General features: G+C 43.3%; 1 long non-coding RNA gene across 1 annotated transcript; it reads right to left on the reverse strand.

Annotated features, from left to right (window-relative positions):
* Positions 1 to 5,032: 5,032 nt before the first annotated feature.
* Positions 5,033 to 23,951, reverse strand: LOC143809765 (uncharacterized). The gene is made up of 3 exons (XR_013222441.1): positions 23,887 to 23,951; positions 20,129 to 20,231; positions 5,033 to 5,393 (listed from the first exon to the last, which is right to left on the reverse strand). It is a non-coding gene; the product is annotated as an uncharacterized LOC143809765 (long non-coding RNA).
* Between the last annotated feature and the right edge of the window lie 3,420 nt (positions 23,952 to 27,371).

A 27,371-nucleotide genomic window follows, 5' to 3' on the forward strand; every position in this document is an offset into this window, starting at 1 on the left:
GGGACTGGGTCGGGTATTGTGACTGGGTAGGGTAGTGGGACTGGCGTGGGGTTTGGTAATGGTGCTGGTGTGGGGATTGGAGCTGGGTTTGGTAATGGTGCTGGTGTGGGTATTGGGGCTGGGTTTGGTAATGGGGGGTATGGTGTGGAAATGGGGCCTGGGGTGGAATTGGAGTGGAGGTGTGGGGAGGTGTGTGGGTCGATTCATTAATGGCCTGCAGTGCAGCATTATGGCAGGTATTCATTACCCGCATCTGTTGCTCAAAAGAAAGCTTCTCCATGCTCATGAGCATGGATTGGAAAAAAAGATTGGCCGGATCGGGACTTACAGCTGAATGCAGCCTATCCAAGCGACTGCTGGTTTCCTGGCTTGTTTCACTGATGCGTGATTGCACCATGTTGAAACCAGCAGTCACTTGCTCTCCCAAAATTTTGAAAGAGCCTTGGAAGGATGCATTCAGGTGTAAGAACTCAGGAGCATAGCTCCTTTCCTGACCCCTCTGTCGCTGCCGCCACGAACCTGATGGTGGTCTCGAGGTGGCAGGATCAGAGGGGTGGGGTAAAGGGAACGCTAACTGTTCAGCATCAGATGCGAGCAATGAAGCCTGCAATAATGCTCCACTGCTTGGGGCGGATGAAGTGGAGGGGACAGAGGGGTCAGAGGAGGGGACAGAGGGGTCAGAGGAGGGGACAGTGGTGTGGGGCCTACCGACGTGGCCCTCAGTGGCGGACTCAGGAGGGATCGCTCCAGAGGGCGCAGAGGAAGATGCAGGCGCCCGGTGGCTGGAGAAGGTGCTGTGAAAGAAAAAAAAAAAAAATTAATACATTGGAATGAAAAAGCCCTGACTGAAAGCAAACTAAGTAGACAGGTTAACATGGTTATTAGTGGGCTGTAGAATACTTACACTCTGCTTAGCATGGTTCGCCTCAGGAAGAAGAGGGCCTGGCCATATTTATATTTGCTCCTCTTCCTTCCTGCAGAGCCACTCGGGGCCTGCATCTCATCGTTGAATTCCCTCTTAAAGCGATCCCTCAGTGACTGCCACCGCTTCCTAATCTTTCCAACTGTGAAGACAAGAATCAAAAGAAAAAACAAAAAATTGGTAAATGCAATACATTACAGTCAGCTCAAAACATCACTGGAAAGTGAATACTTACCTAGTTTGCTCTGCTGCTGAGGATGAAGGCTCTCCCGCCTTGGAAACAGGTTGCGACACACTTCGTCCCAGAGCCGACGGGTGACACCGGTATCAGCATGCCTGCGGTCAGCCATGTTCCACAGCGGCTCCCGCTCGTGAACCTCCTCAATTAGATTATCAATGTCGATGTCATCGTCTTCATCGTCATCTACTGCGGGAGCACGCTGTGAAGCCTGTGCCAAAAAAAAGGAAGAAGAAAAACAAACTTATTAGTACACTGAAACACTAAGTACCAATAGAATCCCCCTCCCAAAAAAAAAAAAAAAAAAAAACTCACTGATGGGCGACCGCGGCGACGAGTCCGCCGACTCTGGGAGTGTCTGGGAGAACCTTCAGCGGCAGCAGCAGGAGCAGCAGCAGCAGCAGCCTGAAATAAAGGAAACAAATTCTCAGTAATGTAGGCATATATTTTCTGTGTTTAGTTATGTATGAAAATCTGTTTTGTGTATGGTGCAGTGTGATGTGCGAAAAAACTGTTTCACCACTACTTACACTTGGTTCCTCCTCCACTAGCATCTCTCCACCCGTCTCGCCCCCTTCTGACAGCTCCTCATCTGATTCAGCTTCCTGTTGAAACATAATTTATGCATGTGGTTAGACATCAAAATGTAATTTTAAAAAACCAAAAAAAAATAAACCCATTTTTTGCGTTAACTTTTACCGATACACGCTGTTGCTGTGGAGGAGGGCTGTCAGAAGAGGACATTGTTTTGTGGTCCTGGTGGGCAGCGGCTGTGGTCCTGGTGGGCAGCGGCTGTGGTCCTGGTGGGCAGCGGCTGTGGTCCTGGTGTTTCTGTAAGTTAAAGAGACACTTGCAATCTGCTCGACACATTGAAGTAGCAGATTGTGGGTCTTCAAAACTTACTTCTAACACTTAGCTGTGGTCCTGGTGGGCAGCGGCTGTGGTCCTGGTGGGCAGCGGCTGTGGTCCTGGTGGGCAGCGGCTGTGGTCCTGGTGTTTCTGTAAGTTAAAGAGACACTTGCAATCTGCTCGACACATTGAAGTAGCAGATTGTGGGTCTTCAAAACTTACTTCTAACACTTAGCTGTGGTCCTGGTGGGCAGCGGCTGTGGTCCTGGTGGGCAGCGGCTGTGGTCCTGGTGGGCTGGTCAGTGGCTGCGGTCCTGGTTTATCTGTTAATATGTATAATGGATCTATAGTTAGACCACCCCCTGAACTAGGTAATGTTCAATGATAAACACCCTACTGAAATGATGTCAGAAATGTTCATACAGGTGAACAACAAAACCCCCCAAAAAGTTGCACGTTATACCATTCATTTCCATGTCCCAAAAAATAAAATTTTAAAATGTTAACACTATGAAAAAATATATTTGACACATTTTATTTAAAAAAAATAACCTCCCCCCCCCCAAAAAAAAAAAAAAACTTTACAAGTTAACCTTTATTAAAAAAAATGAGCCCTCAACCAACCCTGTATTGCATGTGTAACCATTGGTACATACACCAGTTTTAAATTTACCTTTATGAAATAATACTACGGACATTTTTTTAAAACACATTTTATTATTATTATTTTTTTTCTCTCTTTTTTTAAAAATCACAATTAGGAGCTGACATGCTCTTTATTTTAAATACAAGTACTTCAACTGCTAATGGTTATAACAGTAATTAAAATAAAATCAACACTTTTATTAAATAGAAAAACCCCACACTCACACATTCAAACCACAAGCTGCAGACCGCTAGACTTTTTTAAAAAACACATCAGATTTAAAAAAAAAAAAAAAAAAAAAACACATTTAAACCACATGCTGCACAGACCACTATACAGTCCATACATCAGAAAAAGGCAAATAACCAATTACAGCATGGACAAATGCACATGCAATCAACAAGACGTACACAAAAAACATGCATGGTATGTGTCCACATTCCGGATCGCATCAGGATTTGGTCAGGATTTCCCATCAGTATTTGTAAGCCAAAACCAGGAGTGTAAAAATTAGGTAAAGTATAATAGGAAAACAGGCACACTTTTGATTTTATCACCCACTCCTGATTTTGGCGTACAAATACTGATGGAAAATCCTGACCACATCCTGATGCAATCCTGCACATGGACACATACCCTCCCACATGAACAGGCATAAAATTGGCAAAGGCATAATAAGGTGCAGGCACATGATACAAAAGCACACAGCCGTCCAAAAATACACACATACACATGCACGCACATAGCTTTATGCAAATACACATATGTACAACAAAGGCAGAAAGGTGAACCCAATCAGAAGACGCATACACACACACACACATACAAAAGGCTGACAATCCTTTGGCTGGAGCTGCAGGTCTTCACAGTGGCTGGAATCAGGCTGCATCTGGACTCTAGCATGGCACTGGCTGGTGCAGGACGATGGCAGGCCTCAGGTTCTCTTCAGGTTTTAAGCTCTTTCTGTAGTCAGTACCTCATATACACACACAAATGCACAGGCACACAGATGCACACAAAAATTGCAATACTCACACTGGCTCTATGGTGGCTGGCTCCTGTGGCTGGAGTCCTGTGGCTGGCTCGGGTCTTGTGGCTGGCTGGGGTCCTATGTCTGTCTCCTGTGGCTGGCTCTATGGTGGCTGGCTCCTGTGGCTGGCTGGGGTCCTATGTCTGTCTCCTGTGGCTGGCTGGGGTCCTATGTCTGTCTCCTGTGGCTGGCTCTATGGTGGCTGGCTCCTGTGGCTGGCTGGGGTCTTGTGGCTGGCTGGGGTCCTGTTGCTGGCTGGGCTCTTGCTGGCAGTCTTCTCTCTGGCTCTTGCTGGCAGTCTTCTCTCTGGATCTTGCTGGCATATGTGGGGTTGAAGGCCCAGGCCAGGTTTATATAGATTTGGGGGTGTCTGACCAATTGGCAACAAAATACTTCTTCTGAGCATGCTCAGTGTAAAAAAAACGTATTGCAGCGCTGTATTGCGTCGTACGACGTGTCCCGACGCATCCGTCGCTCATAGGCTTCCATTGCAGCCAACGACGTATGCCGCAGGATGCGTCGCGACACGTTTTTTAGGCGGAGACAAAAAACGTTACAATCTACGTTTTTTTGAGACGACGTGTCGCCAAATTTCGACGCATCCGTCGTAAAACGTACACGACGTATGCCAATCCGTTGCCATACGTCGCCAATACAAGTCTATGGGGAAAAAACGCATCCAGCAAAAAGTTTTGCTGGATGCGTTTTTTCTGAAAAAAGACGTTTTGAAACGTAATGCAGTTAACGCTAGTGTGAAAGTAGCCTTAAGGCGCGCGCGGTCCCGGTTTCTTAAAGGGAAAGTGCGAGGCATCCTAAATTGTCCCAGCCAATGGCTGGTGAACACTTAGTGCACTCTGAACTATGAGAACCAGTTGGTTTGCAACGCTTGTAAGGTCATGAGTTTGCCGGGTTACTTGCCTTTTTTTCTAAATCAATGGTTTTATACCATAATTTTAACCATGTTATACATTAAAGATTTTTGTTTTTAAACAATTTTTCACCAATGGATCTGTTGCTGCTGGATACCTTTCCTTCTTTGATACTGCAAACTTCTTTCCGTGCACGGTCATTGGATTCTACTGCGGTGAGCTGGATTTTTTTTCTACAAAGTTTCTTGTACCAGCAGAGGTAGCTGGAGAGATTGCATGTTATCCTGTAATGATAGGTATGTTTATTTTTGATACTTTTTGATATTGACAAGTTTTGGAAAAATTAATTTTAAGTTTTAGATGAGCCTTTGCTCCATATTACCCCATAAAACCCGCTTGTCTCTAATTAGATCGTTTCAGATTTCAATTTGAAGGGTTTTTTTTTAAATGATTATTTATTTTTCTTACCTGAGAATGAGATAAATTATCAAGATTCGGGAGAAATATGCTCCAGTACATCATTTCTATATTATTTTTTAATTTCCATGGGGAAATCAGCAATTTATTGGCAGCACATTTTCTCTTCTCATGCATTGAGGAGGTTCATTCGGAGAGGAGCGTTACGATGCTGTTGGCTGAGTTAATAGACGTTCTGAGGCGCGTCTCTCAAGGTTATTCCAGGTGTCATTCTTCACATTTCACGAAGAGTCTGGTGTAAAGAAGATCTGAAGGTTTTACCTCCAAACTTCACAAATAAACGTCCAGGTAAATGTCACGGTGGAGGAAATGAGTTTCTTTTTGCAGTTTGTATAACTCTTTTTCACCTCAAACTTTCTTCACTGAAAAAAGAGTTTTAGAATTAAGAACACATACAATTCTTGAAGTTTCGATGTGACTGCCATATTGAATTATACAAAAATATTACTTTTTGGTAATTTTCTGTCCTGTAATAACAAGGAGGTATGTAAAGGAATAAAGGGGGGAAGGAGGGAAATGCAGCTGCAGTTAAGAGTTTCTCTGACTCTGGAGGACTTGCACTTTACATGGACCACCCTTTACTTCAAAGGGAAATGTGTAATGTTCTATTTCCCCTCTGGTGGCACTGTAGGGAAATGTATCACTTTAATAGTAAAGCAAAGGTAAGTACTTAGCTATTAACCATGGATCAAACTGTGTATGGGACGGGGCACAAAGAAGATTGTCTTCTCATATTATTTTTTAAAATTGTGTCTAATTTAAGAGCTGTGGATTGAGCTTCTTTGACATAGAAAATAATATTATTCCTTACGTTTTGGTATGAAGTTTTTTTGCCTAAGTTATTCTCAAATCCCCTGAGAATTTGTCAGCCTGGTCCAAGGCTCAGATTTTTCCCTTGTGGGAGAGTCACTCTCAGTAATATAGGCTGGATGTGAGACATGTGGGTCTCTCTCAGTAATACAGGCTGGATGTGAGCTCTGTGTGTCTCCCAGTAATATAGGCTGGATGTGAGCTCTGTGAGTCTTGCCAGTAATATAGGCTGGATGTGAGATCTGTGTGTCTCCCAGTAATATGGGCTGGATGTGAGGTCTGTGTGTCTCTCCCAGTAATATAGGCTGGATGTGAGCTCTGTGTGTCTCCCAGTAATATAGGCTGGATGAGAGGTCTGTGAGTCTCTCCCAGTAATATAAGCTGGATGTGAGCTCTGTGTGTCTCCCAGTAATATAGGCTGGATGTGATCTCTGTGTGTCTCTCCCAGTAATATAGGCTGGATGTGAGCTCTGTGTGTCTCTCCCAGTGATATAGGCTGGATGTGAGATCTGTGTCTCTCCCAGTAATATAGGCTGGATGTGAGCTCTGTGTGTCCCTCCCAGTAATATAGGCTGGATGTGAGCTGTGTGTCTCTCCCAGTAGAACAGACTGGATGTGAGGTCTGTGTGACTTTCCCAGTAATGTAGGCGGGATGTGAGATTTGTTTCTTTCCCAGAAATATAGGCTGGATGTGAGCTGTGTGTCTCCCAGTAATATAGGCTGGATGTGAGCTCTGTGTGTCTCCCCCAGTAATATAGGCTGGATGTGAGCCCTATGTATCTCCCATTAATATAGGCTGGATGTGATCTCTGTGTTGTCTCCCAGTAAAATAGGCTGGATGTGAGCTCTGTGTGTCTCCCAGTAATATAGGCTGGATGTGATCTCTGTGTTGTCTCCCAGTAAAATAGGCTGGATGTGAGCTCTGTGTATCTCCCAGTAATATAGGCTGGATGTGAGCTCTGTGTGTCTCCCAGTAATATAGGCTGGATGTGATCTCTGTGTTGTCTCCCAGTAAAATAGGCTGGATGTGAGCTGAGTGCTTTTGTCATCACTTGCCTTCTCGTATCTGAAAATATTCTATTCTACACTTATATCTTCTTCATTTTCTTTCCTCCTTGTCTATAGCTTCTTATAACTTCTCTGGATAAGACCCTAGATACTTTCCCCCCTTCCACTGGAGACCTGCATATGACCTTTTTCTCTTCTGCTGTCTGTAACACTGGGAGAAGCAAGGTGGATCGCAGCAAGACATCGGAACCAGGAGCTGGAGTTCTGACCTACTTCTATCAGTTTTGCAAAAGCACTGAGCTCGATAAAAGACACAGAGACACTGCTGCAGCAAAATGGGGAAATAAATGCAATAAAGGCTATTTGGAACGTTGGTTATCTTTGCATACAGGAAGCAAATGAGAATTAATTAAATTCTATGTAAAGGTGTGCAGAGCCCTTAAGCAATGGTTTTTGTAGACTGATCATCTATGCTGGTCACAAAGTGTCCTGCTACTCGGACCCCAAGCGATCAGTTGTAATCGGTGTGGAAACTGAGACATAAAAGAATTACATAGTATCTAGTGAAATCCATGGATGTATCAAATCACTGATGAGGACCATGAATGTGGGATTTTTTTTTACTAAACAAGGCATGATGAGAGTTGTAGTTTTGCAAAAGCTGGAGAACCACAGGAAGGGGGACGGTGAATTCGGTGCCTTGTACATTAATATAATGATACTTTTGACCTTTGTAGAGTTTGCTTGATTACAGAATTAACTCATTTTTAAGATAAAAGACAAGCACTCGCCCAATCAGAGAAGCAGGATTAGCCAAAACCACTTTGCCGTTAATCCGTATAATTAAAAGCTGAAATGATTTGTATGGAGTCCTTATGGTACGGTATGACGTTGGCGGGACAAAGGCCAAATCAAAGAACAGCAAAATTGGAGAGCGCTCTGGAGTCCGACCATGGGAATTTGCTCTAGAAATTGTTTTATTTTGTCCTAATCTTTCGAGCTGCGTGGGCGTCTGGAACAGTCATTAGTTCCCGAACTTGTAAAAGTTGTAAAAGTCAGTTTCTTGGCCTCTGATGAATATCATTCCTTCCAGTGAATATGAAGAATTGTCTGAACCGGAGAAATGAGGATAATGAAAATCTTGCTCTGCGGGGCTCCTAGGTGTCATAGAATTACATGAGGACACTTAATGTTTGGCAGAAAAATACTCAGCAAGATTATCAATTGCGATAACGACCAGTGGGATAATATTTGTCCATTTTCCAATCTATTGTAATTATTTTCTATTTCTTATGTAGCACCAACACGTTCCGCAGCGCTGCTAGAAATTGTCAGCAGTCACATCAGCCTCTGACCCCAATGGGGGCATAATCTAAAATCAGTATCTTTATAGGAAATACAGATATTTCCTTCTTTACATATATTACTTAACATATTCTGAGATATAATTTTAGCAAAAAAATGTTTTCGAGATTCCATAAAGGGGGTGTTCATTCCTGATTTAATAAATAAATAAATAAATAAATATACATAGAATATTATCAAAAACATTCTCATTCCTTCCAAACTGCTTGCTGCTTCTCTCCTAAAGCTGCTCTGGGGATGGACATAATACTTCTGTCACCAATCACAAGAGATGAAGAGGGGGTGTGTCAGTGCTGCAGTCAGTGATTGGCTACTGTAGTCTAAAGCTGCTATGGGGATGGACATGATGTTGCTATCACCAATCACAAGGGGTAAGCAGGGGGTGTTTCAGTGCTGCAGTCAGTGATTGGCTACTCTAGTCTAAAGCTGCTCTGGGGATGGACATGATACTTCTGTCACCAATCACATGGGATGAAGAGGGGGTGTGTCAGTGCTGCAGTCAGTGATTGGCTACTGTAGTCTAAAGCTGCTATGGGGATGGACATGATGTTGCTATCACCAATCACAAGGGGTAAGCAGGGGGTGTTTCAGTGCTGCAGTCAGTGATTGGCTGCTCTAGTCTAAAGCTGCTCTGGGGATGGACATGATACTTCTGTCACCAATCACAAGGGATGAAGAGGGGTTGTTTCAGTGCTGCAGTCAGTGATTGACTGCAGTTGTCACATGTTCATACGTCAGGAAAAGAATGTGCTGAGCTTGTCTATGGGTATCCACTTGAGCAAGGGATCACTATAGCCAATCACTGACTGTAAGAGTGGAAGTATAGAGATTGCCAGTCAGGTCCGGCCTTAGTCTGAATGATGCCCTGTGCAAAAATAAGCATTGTTATTTGTTTAGTAAGAATACATGAGCATGCATGTTTCTATATGACAGGAACCCTACACACTCTATAGAGCTGTGATCGGCGTCACTTCTAGCTGTAGGGAAACCTGTGTACAGCTGAACATGGGGGTGACAGGAGTCAGACCCCAAACCATCTGTTGTGGATGACTTCTCCAAAGGAAGTGCCATCAATATGTAAGTACTGGCAACCCCCCTTTGATTAGTATGTACAACATATATCTATGGCCGTTTCATATGCCAGTCCTTGTTTCAAGTGTGGGACTATTTGCATATAAGGCTTTGTGCACAGAGTTTTTTTGAGGCAGGTAAAAATGCCAAGTTCTAATGAGCTTCAGGAAGCCCTCCTTCTTTGGGGAATGATTAATTTTCATGGAGATCAGCCGACATCCCATAGGTTTGCTGGCCACTTTATCATAGAAAACATAGAAGCGACTGGCTGAGCAGAGCTTCTGTGTATGAGAGTCAGCTGAGATGGCTGCTGGGTGGAAGCATCGCTTGGCCGACTACCATCTAATGTGTATGGGACCTTTAGGCCCCCTACACACGTTCAGGAATTTTTGCGCGGTTTTTCATGCGGAAAAACGCACATCATGTGCACAGAAATTGCGGATTTCATAAAAAATTATGGGATGCTTAATGTATGCAGATTATTTGCGGTTTTATAGCGTTTTTATAGCGCAAAAACGCTAAAAAAACGCAAATAATCTGCAACGTGTGCACATAGCCTTACAGTTGGAGTGACAGTGTTTATTGGAACTCAGGAAGCATTAAGTGTTGTACTAAGTTTACCTATCCACAGAGTAGGGATAACGTTCCGATTGTTGGGAGCCAACCACTGGGAACCTCACCGATCCCGAGAAGAAGGCTCTGCAGGGCATTGTCTGACTAGAGCAAAGGTCGAGCATGTGCTCCTCAATGCCATTTATTCTTAGTGGAAGTGCTAAAAAGAGGCAAGTACAGCACACGGTTCTCTCCGGCACTCCCATTGGAAATGGATGGAGAGCAAGTGCTCATGCTTGACCTCAGCACTAGGGTTGAGCGACTTTTACTTTTTTAGGATCGAGTCGGGTTTCGTGAAACCCGACTTTCTCAAAAGTCGGATCGTGTGAAATCGGCCGATTATTGTGAAAAGTCGGGGGGCCGGCCGAAACACGAAACCCAATGCAAGTCAATTGGGATATTTTTTTTTTTCTTTTTTCTTCTCTCTCTCTCTCTCTCTCTCTCTCTCTCTCTCTCTCGGACAGTGTAAATCGCTACATTCCTCGGACTGTGTAAATCGCTACATCCAAAACGGTAAGATGGCGTTTATACACCCACCCCCTGTGACGCCGCAGAAAGCAAGACGAGACCTATGTCATCACGCTGCCCATACTCCTTCATTGGCTGAAAAAATGGCGGTTAAAGCGTCATACGAAACGCGACTTTGGCGCGAAGATCGCCGACCGCATGGCCGATCCCACACTGGGATCGACTCGGGTTTCACAAAACCCGACTTTGCCGAAAGTCGGCGACTTATGAAATTGACCGATCCGTTTCGCTCAACCCTACTCAGCACCATTCACACGGGTCTCTTCAGAGCTCTAGTCTCCGTATCGGTGGAGCCCTAGTGGTCAGATACCCAACAGTCAGGAAGTTATTCCCTTTTCTATCAGATAGGGGATGTTTTTCAAGCTTGGTAAAACCCTTTTATTTCCCCCCATAAAATTGTTTGGCCAAGCACATCCACTGTGAGACTCTGTCCCCTCCAGACTTTTTAATTAGTAGTGGACAACCTCTTTTCTGAAAGTTAAGGGTGAGCATACCTTTTCAGAAACAAAAATTGGGAGAACGTTCAAAACCCATTCGGATAATAACCCTACAAGATAATAATATTACAATCAATGAGCCAACATGTTGGATGATCCCCACTATGGCTCCAACTACTCCTTATGGAGAAGAACAGTGCACACTTGCTCTGATCTCATAGGTTTTGGGTGCCTGGATTTTAGCAACCATCTGGATTTTAGGGAGGGTGTCACCGAAGTCAGACATCTATTTACTTTTATGACCTGTGTGATTGAGGGGCCATAAAATCCTTTGACTGCCCCTGTAGACATTTTTGGAAGGTTATGCAGTGATGGCAACTCCAGGTTTTTCTCCAACTATGAACCCCGTATAATTATTGTCTATTCAGACTAAACAGAGGGTTGATCAACAACTTTACTTGGGGTGATTTTTGTCTTTTTTTATTGAACTTTAAATTACTATGTAAATGAAAAACCGCTTGTGGCAAGACATTGAGACTTTAGAAGCCGGATGTGCACGGCTCATTTTATGCCTTCGCTCTTGCAAACATTTATGCTGTAAATTCTTAAGCGATTGAGAAGACCCATAAAAATACTGTAAAAATATTTCAACCTATTTAAGATTTTCTCGCAAAAATAGACCCATAAAAGAGATAATTGGGGCACAGCTGCAGGAATATACGTAGGAAACAAGCTTTTTATGCAAATCTAAATTGCACTGCAGGATTTCGGTGCTGGATCAGAATGAGGTAGCCTGTGAGATAAACTTTCAATTTAGTCTTATATTAAAGGGGAACTCCCAAAAAAATCTTTACATGCAGCTCTTAAATTTCTGGCTGTACTGTAATTATTTAGGTTAGGGAGGCCCAGTGACATTAAGATTGGAAAAATCAAGCTGCCAGACACATTTAATGCTGGCAAAAGTGATTACGAACTTTAGTCCAAAATTTGGTTCTGATACTAGAACTGTACTTGAACCCAAACCTCATAGAAATCAATGGGGGCCCGAACTTTGGTTCTTTAAAAGGTCTCTCTCTTTCTCTCTGCATCTGAACTCCGAACACTAAAACTGTCTTCCAATAGAAGTCCGTGTTTGAAGTTCAGCACCAGATACTAGGTGTCCGGTATGAACCCCAAACTTTACACTTCAGGTTCTCTCATTTCTAATCACAAGTTCAAATGCTCTGTAGGAACTAAAGAACAAATGTGGAAAAGTATAAATAAAAATAATTTAAAAAAAAACACTTAAGTTTGAACCACTCAATCTTTTTCACTATATAAAATAAATAGCAAAAATAAAAAATAAACATATTTAGCACTGCTGTGTCCACAAGAGTCTGATCTATGAAGATCAAAAATTGTTTAACCCATATGGAAAACATCATAAAGAAAAAATAATGAAAACATAAAAATTGACTTTTGTTTGGTCACCATCCCTTTTACAAGAAAAAGCAATAAAAAGTGAATAAAACATCATATGTAGCCTAAAACTAAACCATTAAAAACTTTTTTGAAAGTTCTGAACTTAATAAGGCACTTAAATAATACTCCCACATTTGGTGGAGTATACGGGCACATGACTTGCACTTTGCATCTATTTTTTAAAGTCTGAAACGTTTTGGAATTAAAAATATTGACAACATTAGATGATAAATATGTTGTATTATTTCCTTTATATTTTCTTACATAAAATTGATTTTTTTGCACTGCAGTTTTAGGTGTAATATGGTTTTATATAGAAATAATAATCCAGTGCCATTTCAGCACCACAAACAGGGAACTCTGCACTAAGACCTGCTGGGACCTTCGGATGGAGAGAGCCTGTTTGCAGCTGTCCAACCATTGGGTAAGAAGATGAGGACCCTCTCGTAAACTGTATTTTCACCATTTTTGAGGCACCTGCAGCGCAGAAGTAACATTTTCTTGATATTTGTTAAAAATCTTTTCTTCTTTCCTGATTGTTACTTTTTTGCTTGGCTAAAAGAGTTCTCACTGCTGATGCTGTGCCTTGTTGTAATTTAGTTCTTCTAGGAGGAGACGGTGAGCAGAAGTCACCAGTACAGCCGCAGTCACATTTAATCTGCTCTCTCATTCATCTGTGTGCGGGTCCCTGATGAGCTCCTTGCCCTCAGGTATCTAGTGTGGTCCTAGAAGTGACAGAGGCAGACCGACCTATGTCACATTGTATAAGCACAAATAATTTACTAGACTCTGTGCAGAATGCAGCGTCTGCACTAAAGATTGAGGTTACATCATGAAATGGTGGCTATTATGTGTACAGAGGGAGCCAAATGTATTGATGCAGTTAATACAGACTGGGACACTAGATTATTGAAGTCAACATCAAGGACTTGAGAGCTAATCGAAGCAATGCCAGAGATTTTGTTAACAATTCATCAACAGGAACCAAAATACTAGAAATCAATGATTGTACTACAAACCCAGCGTAACCCAGCCACTGGGTAATCCAAATACTACTCATCAATGATGTGCTGCATAACGGGACTGCAAACTAAACCATTGCACACAAAAGACAAGGACCACACCATTGGCATCATGGACTAAGGCACAAGGCAAATGGACACTGGAGTGGAGACTGGGACAATAAACCATTAGGCCATGTGCACACGCTGCGGATTCCATTGCGGAATTTTCCGCAGCGGATTTGATAAATCCGCAGTGCAAACCCGCTGCGTTTTTTACTGCGGATTTATCGCGGTTTCTATTGCAGTTTCCTCTGCGGGTTTTCACCTGCAGATTTCTATTGGAGCAGGTGTAAACCCGCAGCGGAATCCGCACAAAGAATTGACATGCTGTGGAATGTAAACCGCTGCGTTTCCGCGCTGGTTTTTCCACAGCATGGGCACAGCGGATTTCGTTTCCCATAGGTTTACATTGTACTGTAAACTCATAGGAAACCGCTGCGGACCCGCAGCTGCGGAAACCGCTGCGGACCCGCAGCTGCGGAAACGCTGCGGATCCGCAGCAAAATCCGCAGCGTGTGCACATACCCTTAGACATCATGTACTGGGGCACTAAACCATTAGGCATCATGGACTGGGGTACTAAACCATTAGGCATCATGGACTGGGGTACTAAGCCACTAGACATCATGGACTGGAGTACTAAGCCACTAGACATCATGGACTGGGGTACTAAGCCATTAGACATCATGGACTGGGGTACTAAGCCATTAGACATCATGGACTGGGGTACTAAGCCATTAGAAATCATGGACTGGGGTACTAAGCCATTAGAAATCATGGACTGGGGTACTAAACCATTAGGCTTCATGGACTGGGGTACTAAGCCAGTAGACATCATGGACTGGAGTACTAAGCCACTAGATATTATGGACTGGGGTACTAAAGCCATTAGACATCATGGACTGGGGTACTAAGCCATTAGAAATCATTGACTGAGCTAATAAGCCATTAGACATCATGAACTGGAGCACTAAACCATTAGACATCATGGACTGGGGCACTAAGCCATTAGACATCATGGACTGGGGTACTAAGCCACTAGACATCATGGACTGAGGCACTAAACCATTAGACATCATGGATTGGGGCACTAAACCATTAGACATCATGGACTGGGGTACTAAGCCATTAGACATCATGGACTGGAGCACTAAACCATTAGACATCATAGACTGGGGTACTAAACCATTAGACATCTTGGACTGGGGTACGAATCCATTAGACATCATGGACTGGAGCAATAAACCATTAGACATAATGGACTGGGGTACTAAACCATTAGACATCATGGACTGGGGTACCAAACTATTAGGCATCATAGACTGGGGTACTAAACCATTAGACATCATGGACTGGGGTATTAAACCATTAGACATTATGGACTGGGTTACAAGGCCATTAGACATCATGGAATGGGGCACTAAACCATTAGACATCATGGACTGGGGTACTAAACCATTAGAAATCATGGACTGGAGCACTAAACCAGTAGACACCAAGGACTGGGGCACTAAACTATTAGCTTCTTAGACCATTAGACACCAGGATTGGCTCATCAGGAACTGATGTGCCAAATCTTTGGACAACAGGAAATTGGGCACCAAAGCCATAGTCTTCTGTGGTAAGATACAGTAAGTGAAAAACACAACTAAAGAGTAGGAATTTATAACCAAGGTTTTACCAGCTTTTCTACTGGTACCAAAATAGTTTTTTTTGTACTACATGGTATCTTGGCTCCTCTATTGCTGATAGTGCACAACATGTGAGAGCCCCAATGGCTACACATCAGCCGAACGGACAGAGCTGTCAGCTCATTTACATAACATATTGCAGGACAGTATCTGTGCTTTTCAAGATCCAGATATACCCAACATTCGCAATGTAATGGTCAGATATTGGGCTTATTACAACAGATTCAGAAATGATAATATTTCCCATCGCCTCCATGTTCCTGATTAGGTGATGAGAGATAAGGCTGTGATTGGCTAACAAAGCCAAGTTGTTGATTGGATGATTGAAATCAATTCTCTGATTGCTAACACATTCAGATTGCCGCTATCAGCCCTCCAAGTGCCGTCGACTTGAAGATGCTCAAATGGAATCAATACATTCAACAAAACAAATCAAACCTTGTGTCCTGCCATGACATTGGTAGGTGACTTTGATGAAAATGTATTAGGGTACTGTCACACAGTACCATTTTAATCGCTACGACGGCACGATCCGTGACGTCGCAGCGATCGTATGATTATCGCTCCAGCGTCGTAGACTGCGGTCACACGTTGCAATCATGGCGCTGGAGCGATGCCGAAGTCCCCGGTAACCAGGGTAAACATCGGGTAACTAAGCGCAGGGCCGCGCTTAGTAACCCGATGTTTACCGTGGTTACCAGCGTAAACGTAAAAAAAACAAACAGTACATACTTACATTCCGGTGTCTGTCCCCGGCGTTCTGCTTCTCTCCACTGTGTCTGCGCCATAGCCGGAAAGCACAGCGGTGACGTCAGACTTCACCGCTGTGCTCGCTTTCTGGCTGGCAGGCGCTCACAGTGCAGAGAAGCTGAGACGCCGGAGGACAGACACCGGAATGTGAGTATGTACTGTTTGTTTTTTTTACGTTTACGCTGGTAACCAGGGTAAACATCGGGTTACTAAGCGCGGCCCTGCGCTTAGTTACCCGATGTTTACCCTGGTTACAAGCGAACACATCGCTGGATCGCTGTCACACACAACGATCCAGCGATGTCAGCGGGTGATCAAGCGACGAAAGAAAGTTCCATACGATCTGCTACGATGTACGATTCTTAGCAGGATCCCTGATCGCTGCTGCGTGTCAGACACTGCGATATCGTAACGATATCGCTAGAACGTCACGAATCGTACCGTCGTAGCGATCAAAATGGTACTGTGTGACAGTACCCTTAGATCAGCCATAGTCGGTTTGTTCTTATACATTTTTCATGAGCACCTTATCCTTTTTAGCCTAGATGACCGGGTCTGTTGGCTTGTGGGTAGTCAACCCAACCCAACCCAAAGTCAGCGGTGAGTCCCAAGTAAGCGAACAACCATTGATTCCAGCCGTGAGCTTCAGGTTCTGTGCTCTCCAACGTGTGCATGTAGGACAAAATCAATGAATATCAACATCAGTAGCTATTTGACCCCACACTGGGGACTTTATCACCAGAAACTAAGTCACCAGACTTCTGCACCACCAATAACCTTACACCATCCACTATGTAACCCAACTATTGGTCACCAGGATCTACAGTTACAGACCATTAGGTACTGGAATAGTAAATGACTCTACACCAAGGACTCGGTAACCCAACTAGGGCTCCAGTTATTGCTGAACTACAGCTTTCTGCATGACATACTAGCCTGTAGCTATCATGGCATGCTTGCGGTTGTAATTCTGCACCAGCAGGTCAACTTTAGGTTAGAAACCACTGGTGTAGCTGAAACCTATGCCTAGGCTGATCAAACCATAACTGGTGCCTCTCTTGGCTTTTTTATCTGGTCTATATTAATTCTATCACCCGAAATTTAGCTATACAATCATCACTGGTCCAAAGAGAAATGCTCAGACACTCACCATCATCAAGTGATGAAAACTCCCATGATAAAACCCAAGATATGGAGCAGGAGAACAACTTCGACCATGACATACTACAAGTTCTCATGAGGTTTTTGTTCCCCATCGTCATCCATCGATGATGATAAATAGCTCCAGAATTGGCAACTTTGGAAATTACCATTTATTTTGGTGGTTTTTGGAGTCAGTCATTTGCCTACTCGGCACCAAAGGGGTGAGGAATAGTTATTTTTTGGAATAAGGTCAATATTTGTGATTTGGTGAACCTGGCTGACTCTCTAATAACATACTTCACAAAGGTTAAAAAGCTCCATAACGTGACGGCTCCTTTCTTCTGATGGTGATGGTGACATTGATATTTGGTTGTTTAATATAATAAAGTGCATTGGTAAAAACAAACAATATCACCATAAAGTCAATGGTTCAACCATAGGACAGAGGCTCATACTCTTTGGAGGTTGGAAGGTAGTATTTCTGCCTCAATGCCAGGTGGCTGCTCGAAAAGCATTCATCAATGTGCACAGTTTAAATAACTGTGCTCTTACCTGTTACCTAAACCTCCAGCTGAGTGAACTGAGCTGTACTAATAATTGGCTCTGCACAAAATCCTTTTTGATCAGCAACATGATTGCCATCACTGGTGAATACAGGGATTTGATGTGATTACAGTTTACAAATAGTGGGATTCATTGTTCCTTTGTTTTCTCTTTACAGGTACAGAATATAAGCACCTGATGCTTTTTTGAGCCTCGATATCGAAAAGATGCAACTAATCAGCACAATTGTATCACTAAATGGCCATATGAGGTGCCAATCTGAGGGGGCGAGGAGTGACTCATCCATACTAATTGCCTAAGAGCGAAGAACCTATCCTGAGGGCTCATGCACGGGGCCTCATATAGTCTTCATTCATGTAGTACAGAGCCATAATAAGCCACCTATAGGAGTCTATGGGCCAGTGCTGTACATCCACCATACAGTCTGATACCGTTGGCATTGATTGGACTGCTACAGAACGTGCAGGAACATTCCCCAACGAGAGTGAATTTACAGGAAGATTCACAGATGACGAGCAGTTGAATGTCTTTCTAAAACTTCTGTGTCCGAATGCAAATTCTTTAACAGATACACCACCTACCAATGTACAAGTCGTCAACTTTACAGCTGACGGACCATAATGATAGCACAGAGAGATAAACAAAGAGCTTGGTGTACAGGTCTGACTCCACTGGGTACCCAAATAGGTCTGGCTCTGACTTCTCTAGGTACACAGTAACTCCACGTCTTGATACTATTGCTGTGGCTAACAAATAGTTTTGGGTCTGGGTACCATTGCCCTGGGCACACAATAGCTCTAGTATCATTGCGCTGGGAACACAATAACTCCAGGTACGCTTACTATTACTCTGGATACACAATGGTCCAGGACTGAGTACTATTGCTATGGGTACACAATAGCTCCAGGACTGGGTAGCATTGCTCTGGGTACACAATAGCTCCAGGACTGGGTAGCATTTCTCTGGGTACACAATAGCTCTAGGACTGGGTACCATTGCTTTGGGTACATAATAGCTCCAGGACTGGGTACCATTGCTTTGGGTACACAATAGCTCCAGGACTGGGTACCATTGCTATGGGTACATAATAGCTGCAGGACTGGGTACCATTGCTTTGGGTACACAATAGCTCCAGGACTGGGTACCATTGCACTGGGTACACAGGAGCTCTATGTCTGGCTATCACTGCTTTGGGGTATCGTATCATTAGTATGACTACACAGTAATTGCAGGTCTGTGAACCATTGCTCTGAGTACACAGTAGCTCCAGGACCGGGTATTGTTGCTCTGGGTATACAATAGCTCAAGGTCCGGGTATTATTGCTTTGGGTACACAGTAGCTGCAGGTCCGTGTATTGTTGCTTTGGGTACACAGTAGCTCCAGGTTTGGGTATTCTTGCTCTGGGTACACAGTAACTCCAGGTCTGAATATTGTTGCTCTGGGTACTCAGTATCTCCAGGTTCAGGTATTGTTGCTTTAGATACATAATAGCTCCAGGACCAGGTATTGTTGCTCTGGGTACACAGCAGCTCCAGGACTGGGTATTGTTGCTCTGGGTACATATCAGTTCCAGATCTGGGTATTGTTGCTCTGGGTACACAGTTGCTCCAGGTCTGGGTATTGTTGCTTTGGGTACACGGTAGCTCCAGGACTGGGTATTGTTGCTCTGGGTACACAGTTGCTACAGGTCTGGGTATTGTTGCTCTGGGTACATAGTAGCTCCAGGTCTGGGTATTGTTGCTTTGGGTACACAGTAGCTCCAGGTTTGGGTATTGTTGCTCTGGGTACACAGTAGCTCGAGGTCCGGGTATTGTTGCTTTGGGTACACAGTAGCACCAGGTCCAGGTATTGTTGCTCTGTGTACATAGTAGCTCCAGGTCTGGGTCAGTTTTCTCTGGGTACATAGTAGCTCCAGGTCTGAGTCAATTTTCTCAGGGTACACATCAGGTCCGGGTACAGTAGCTCTCGGGCACATCTGACCCCTATAACTACACCTCTATGCCTGTTTCTCCAGTGCGATGCTGTAGGGGCCCTGTGTGTGGCTGTTCAGCCTGTTTTGGTATATTATTATTTTATGAAGATCAGCTCTTGCTTTGTATCCATCATTAGGGCATTTGCCTATAATTCATATTTCTGACATATTTTCCATACGGGCAGGGACCTGGCAGATAATGACATCTCGGGAGACGTGAACACTTATCACCGGGCGGTGAAGGCCGTCTCCACGGTCCGGAGGTAATGTCTTACTAAACATGCCTATTATTCCAGCCAGGGTATTGGATTGTTTTTAATTGAAGCTGTTTGTGATCTGACATTTTATTTGTGACATTTCGGAAAATGAATTCAATGTTAATTTCATCCTAATGCTAATCAATATCGCTCATATTGTTCGCTGACTCCATTTTTGAAAAATGTATATAAAGAAAATATTTGCTGTGCCGCGTAATTGTTCTGTTTCGACAGCAATGAATGAGCTGCTGGCACGCGGGGGCAAATGTGTCTGATGAGGTAGCAAGAATTAAAGGAACGTGTCACCTTCTAAAATAAGAAATTGGAGACATCCCCTAATCGTTATAGGACACTGACACTCACCAAACTGCCCCCTGATGTGCCGAAACGTAAGAACTTCTGTAGAGAAGCAACTCTGTAACTCTTGTAGTCTGTAACTATGGAGACACATAGGACTGCATAGGAGCTGTAGACAAAAAGTGGTAGAGGTACACAATGTTAAAAATGTCATTGTATGGCAGTAAGTCGTGTGAATGGAACAATATGATATGGGTGATTTGGGCATCGAGGGGCCCATGGTCAACTAAATCTGTGCTTTAGATGCTTTGGGGTTCATAATTGAAGGGGTCTGATCAGACACATTTATAAAAGAGGGGTTTGGTGTGGTGTCTGTAAAAATAGGGCTCTTGTCTAGTCTTTTTTTTAAAAGAGGGGTCTGGTTTGGGGTCTGTAACAAAAAGGGTCTGGTTCGGGGTATATTATATAATGGACGAGTCTCATTTGGAATCTTTAAATGAAGGGATCTTGTCTCAGGTTATTAAAAAGTGGGGTCTAATTTGGGGTGGCAGGAGGGTGAATACAGGAAGGACCTGGAAAAAAAGGGGTCTGGTCTTGGGTATGTATAGAAGAGGGGTCTGTATAAAGAAGGGTCTGGTCTTGGGTATGTATAAAAGAGGGGTCTGTAAAAAGAGGAGTCTGGTCTTGGGTACGTATAGAAGAGGGTCTGTAAAAAGAGGTGGACTATATTGTTTGGACTATTTAGGGGTTACGCCTGGAATCCTTATTAGTTTAGGGGCTCTGGAGTTATCTCTATTTATTCAGGGGTCTGTAGATATAAACTGTGTGTTTATATATGGGGTCCGATCTAGAGGTTTGTATTTAGGGTGTCAGAAGGGGGGGGGGGGGGTCCAATCCAGGACTATGAAGCAATTCATGGATGCAATGAATCAGCCAAAGTGAGCGGTCCCTTGGAGCTATGGCACTTATTGGAGGGGTCCCAAGTGAATGGTGGCCTAAAGGCCACAAGGGCAGGTAACGTGCCAAAATTGATGGTAATTTTTGCGTGGCTCTGAACATACTGTATGTAGAAACATCTCCATTTTCCCTTATAGTTATGGTTGCCGTTGGCGCGCGTCGTGGCACTGAGATGCTCAGATTATAGATTTGGCAGACTGGATACATCGGCGACAATCGGCCCCATTAACACTATTTCCACATTTGCCTTACAGATGCAGCTCTGCTATGTCGTTTTTGCCCAGGATCTGGCGTTTTACTGTCAGGCGCCTCTTTCTGCTGCGGGGCATGGTAATTTAATAAATGGAAGCTGAGATCTACTTATATTAACAGTTTGTCAGAATCGCAGCAAACGGCTCCGATTTGCTTATTAGTATCTGACAGCGCTTTATAAAAGGTGTCAAGAATCTGATTAAAAATTCCAAAACCTGACAAAAATAGCAAATTAACCAGAGACAACCTACATTTCCTACAACAATCTCTCATCGCTCTGATTGGAAGTGACGGGCAGAAGATTATCAGACATTCCGGATTAACAAATGGACATAAAAGGCAAAATATTTTACTTGCAGATGTAAAGCCGTGGTTGAAAAATTCTAAGAAGCCATTTCCTTATTTAAAGGATCCAGATTTTGGAATATTTTAGGACTTTCCCCCATTTTTTTATGTAAGCCTTTTTTTTTTAAAACAAAAATGGACCATGTCTATTTTTTTTAATGCATAATTTTTATATTATTTTTTTATAATTCTAAATGCCATAGATTCAGTTCATTGGCTTATTCATTTTTCTTTTTTTTTTGCATGCATTTTCATAATTTTTCCAATTTTATTTCCCCATCCAAACGGCACATTTCAGTTCAATCTTCAATGTGCATTTTTTTTAACTAATTTTCTGCATAATTTATTTGCCTTGGAGGCAAAATATTGTCGCCTCTCAGATTGGAGATAACTTCTGTGGCGATGCAGATTTAAGTGTCTATAAATATTTAAGTGGATGTACATTTGTAAAAGCAAATAATTAATTCTGCTAAAATTGCTATTTATTTTTTTTGACAATTCTCTTTTGTATTTATTTTTTATTTATTTATATTTTTTTTCCGATAAATGCAAATATCTTACTTTACATAGAAGCAAGAGACATTTTAGTTTTGAATTATTATGAAATGTATTACTACAGTGTCTGGCTCAGGATTCCTTTTAAGGGACCACAATGCATTCTCCCCTAATTAATTGGATACACTGAGCACCTGCTGGTCCCAAAAATACAGAGAATAGTTGATAGCCACCATTTAGAATGTTTAGAATGTAAGACTGAGCTCCTCGGGGGTGTAACCTAAAGAGGGAGGGGCTTATAGGGAAACTATGTCAATATAACTCTCTGCAAATAGCTTTTTTTCTGAACAACTGGTAGAAATTAAAGCTTGTAAGATGGAGTGGGTTTCAGAGATACATTGCCTCGGGCCCTTGTACGGAAGGGGCCACAGCCCCACACTCATGTAATGCAATAGATGCTTCCAATTTCTTTACCTAAACCAACAGTATCACGGCTATAGTCAGGACTAAAACTACGATAGATGCAGGGTTTGCAATCGCACCAGTGTCCTGTAGCTTACAGGGCTCAAAAAAGTCCACTTGGCCTATATACAAAGACCAGTGCTATTAAAAATTTCTAAAAATTGGGGACCTGTTGGAGCTTTTACATTAGGGCCCAATGAGCTTCAAGCGACGCCACTTGCTATAGTATTTTGTTAGGGGTCCTTGACTTGTAATGCCTTGATCCCTCTCAGTCTGTTTTCTGGCCATGGAGCAAAAATGTCAATGTTTTGCTTGCTCACCGAGCCACTTAGTTGCCATTTTTGCTTTGTGACATGGTTTCCATCATGCTGGAAAAACCTTTATTCATCACCACATTGCTCCCGAATGATGGGAAAAGTTGCTGTCGGAGGACGTTTGGATCCCATTCTATATTTCTGGCTATGTTGTTAGATTAAATTATGAATGAACCCCCTCCATGGATGAAAAGCCCCCCTCACATGAACCCAGCAGGCAGGTATCTCATGAACAGTGAAAAGAAGGCTTTTGGACCTTTCCAGAAAGGCAGCAAAGAAGCCACTTCTCTCCAAGAAAAACATGAAGGACAGACCAATATTGCTGAGGAAGTACAAGGATGTGGGTACCATTATTTACTCTGATGAAGCCCCTTTCAGACCGTTTGTGAGAATAATTGTCCGGAGGGGAGTCCTGTATCTGCCTACAGTAAAGCCTCCTGAGACCACTCATGTGTGGAGGCTTCTCATCCATGGAGGGGACACACTCACAATTTTCCCTAAGAACATGGCCATGAATAAAGAACGGGATCTATGCATAGTTTTGCTAGTTTATTCTTCTGGTTTAGTTGGGGACAGTCGAAGTGGGAAGGTCTGGAGTTCTTTGGGGGTATAGCGTTAACCTCCTTACTTCAGCCATCCACAGGAAGTATTGGCATTGCCAAAACTGGGCCCCACGGGAATGTACCCTAAATTTTTTTTTCTTGGTGCTAGAGTTGAAAAAAAACATTACCAGGACCCTGGTGAGTGGTCACGTCAGCAGATAGGGAGACCTGCAATCCTTCTCCTACCTGCGGATATCTTAGCACCTCTCCTAATTAATAGTCCCGGCACCAAGATGTAACTTTCAGCGTGATCCACATATGATATCCTGCTAACCAAAAGAGGTGCCGGACTAATGATAGAAGACCTGCAAATAATTTTGCTCAACGCTACTCGGCGCCCCAATTCTATTGGCACCAAATTTTATTACTATAATACTCCATCATCGCTCCTCTATACCTGCATATCGTTAGTAGATTTGGGGACCCATGGACTCTCCAGAACCAAGGGCTGAAGGCTCCCGGGACCTCATTGTCATTGTCAGAAATTTATGACCCCCACAGAATTCTAATCATTACATCATAAAGGAAGCGGCTTGTAACATTCTCGGCGTCTGATTCAATGTAGCAGCGTGAGGTCTTGAGGGAAATGACTGGAATTAATCCACATCGCTCTTTGCGGCACATTTGTGGGAGATCAGGGCTGACCTAATAATGCCCTCTATTTTGGAAGGAAAGTGTTATTGATTAGCCAATGATAAGTTTCCCTCATTAGAATCTCATTTTTCTGAATGAGGCTGGAGAGAGAAGTGGAATATTGTGCTCGGCATGCTCTGCGCTGATAATCTATTCATAAAGGAGAAGCCGCTGTGGGGTGAATTTCTAGCACATCGACGTGATGGCATTGTAAATCCAGGAGACACATAGAAGCAGAAGATACTCACGTATTAATCATATATAAATAAAAGGGGTATTCAAATCCTAAGTATTAGGTTTTTTTCATCCTGCTATTTAATGCACTGCACCATTGCTCTATCTGGGCTCGACCTTTATTCACTGCACATCTGGATTTTTGCAATTCATGCAGACGATGGGAGAACTATTCAGACACTTCTAGAGAAAGCTTGGTGGGACATTTGTGGTCGACACTCTTGCAAATCCAATATCTATTAGATCCACAGTCCCCAACCTCATATGACCCTCCTGACCTTGATGCCAAAGTCCGACATATGTGAACATACCCTAAAGCAACCTGTAAACTGTTTTGCTGCCAGGGATATCGCTCACATAGGATTAGCACTGTTGGCACCAAATATGTCATGGCACCACTGACACTTGGCACTAGAAAACATCACTTTGTGCATGCAGCACAAATTATCAGAGTTATTTCTCAGGGTCGTTTCCCTACCAGAAATGCAGACTGGGTATCCCTTTCTAAAGTTTTGTCTGTCCTCCATTTTTAACAGATAAAATTAAAGAAAGAATGTAATGGCAAAGCCCAGTAATCGCTGTAGTAAACAGGGTTAAATCCTAGCTCTACAGGTCTGAATTATATGCACCTGCCTAACTTTGACTATGAACCAGGAAATGGGTTCACTCTGCATCAGTCTGCTGGATGTTGAGCAGATTTGAGTGTGCTGCTGGTCAGTGACCAACCAGAATGTGAGCTGTAGCTGAGAGACAAGCCAGAATCTCTCTATGAATGAAGACTGCATGGGTCAGCTAGGAAAGCTGAGCAGTCTGTGTGTTGGAGCTGCAGTATAACGTGTGGAAGCTGCAGCCTGTTTAGTTGAACATGTCTGTTTGGTGCTGGAACCTGCTGGAGATCAGGATGAAGGGGATACTGAGACTGGTAGGACTGTACCTCTGCTGTGTATAAATTTTGCTTCCGGAGATAAGGCAGTAATCTGTTTCGATGAGCCTGCACTGACACATGTGCCTGCTGAATTAACTGTTAATTTACTGTTACACCATTGTGTCCAGAAGAAGATGTTTTTGGTTTTGATGATTTATGAAAGCAATAAAACTAGACATGTTTGGACCAAACTGCATTGCCTGTGTGAACTCTACCTAATGCCTACATGAGAGCATGAATCCCTACAGAACATGGACAGTGGCAAATCGATGGTAGGTAAGGGTACTAGAGGTAGCGTGCCAAACTAAAACTTTGCCTCTGGTGAACAAAACCTAGGTATGACTAGGTATGACTAGAGTCGTAGCTAGGGGGTGCAGAGGATGCAAAGACATAAGAACTCAATATTATGCACAGGATAAGTCTGACCTCGACATAAGAACTCAATAGTATGCACAGGATAAGTCTGACCTCAGAGATTCCCATTGATATATGGTGATGCCAAAGTCCCCGGTGTGAATGGAACAGTAGTGAGCATGTGAGTCCGCGTCTCCGATGCTCCGATGCACATGCTCACCATCTCCCAATTTACACAGGTGATTTGGGAACCCTGTTTCACGTTGAGAGGGTGTTCCAGTGTTAAGAAAACCACATCCTCTGGATAGGTGATAAAAGACACAAGATAGAGAGATGATCCATTTTACAGTTTTTGCATTGGGCTCCGGGTTGTGCCACGACTTTAGCTTCTGTAGGATCAAACCAATGATACATCCAGCCGCATCTTCTAAACTCTTCCGTAGTCTCATCATAGGAAAGCTCCACTGCTCTTCTCATCATTTATTTATGAAACTCTTAGATCTGTCCAGGAAATCTTCCATGTCCTCCGACATCAAAATAGAATTAGCAATCCATTTGGTTCATTACTGCAAGCTAATCGAGTATATCTAACAGGCTGGCAGGCACCAGCACCATCTTGGCACAAGTTGCCCTGGGTGCCATCCTTGGGCTCCTTCACCTTAAGAAAGCAATGCCAAGACGAGATCCGGACAACAGAGTAAACAAACTCATAGTTAGCGACTGTCAAGCTGTAATGAAGGAAAGTACTGGGAAGTATGGTCCTTGCAGAATTATTAGCCCCCTTTCAATGACAACCCTGCAATTTGTAGAGGAAGAATAATTCCCCGGTTGCATGTTATATCTTCAACTTCCAAATTGCAGACTTCTTACCGAAATTGGTTTTCTGCACAGGAGGAGATAATGTCACTCAAAAGACGTCGGCTTTTACTGATCTGCCTGGGTCCTTGCGATGCTGTGGAAGACTTTCATTCAGACAAGAGCACTTACTCAACAGCATTACTCAACAATTGTACTCGCTTTTTATTATTGGCTCCCGACCTGCACTTAAAAAATGGAAAATTCCCCGAAATTCTCAATGATTTCATGGTAGGGTCTTGTAAATGATAGCCTGCAGCGCTGATGTCGTCTGTCACCGTGTTATTGTCATTACCACCACCGTGGAGAAGACAAAGTCTCGTCTATTTCCCACTATTCAAAAGGCAGGATTCTTGTGTTGTGTGTGGTGGCTGATGCCAGATGTGTGCCCAAGTAGTAATGCCAATTAATGGAGCTTATCACAAAGTGCCAAGCACATGGAAATCCTAAAGTCATTTTCTGGAAAATTCTGTTTATCCATTGCTATTTCATTCTGGGAGCGCTGGGTGGCTCACTTTCCTATTCCCACAAGGGCTGTCACCCAGTGTGCCATGGGGTTTTGCTCAGTGGAATTGTCACACGTCTTTTTGAGTACAAGGCCAGAAATATTTATTTGGGTTAAGCGAAAAAAAAATTGTTCTGATCTGGTCTGGTGACCAGTCGGAGCTGGACCAGGGCAGACTTCACAACATCAAGACTGGAGGAGCGATGTTTTGTGAGTTCACGGCAATCGGGGAGCACCCAAGATGCTGTGCAAAAGATGCTGGCGCAAAAGTGGGAAGTGCAATTCTATTTGTTCAACTCTAGCACTTATTCTTTTCCCGGAGAGGCACAGCATACTTAGCGGTTCATGGAGAGGCACAGCAGACCTTTTAGGTCAC

Source organism: Ranitomeya variabilis, chromosome 2 (assembly GCF_051348905.1).
Source record: "Ranitomeya variabilis isolate aRanVar5 chromosome 2, aRanVar5.hap1, whole genome shotgun sequence".
Taxonomy (NCBI): domain Eukaryota; kingdom Metazoa; phylum Chordata; class Amphibia; order Anura; family Dendrobatidae; genus Ranitomeya; species Ranitomeya variabilis.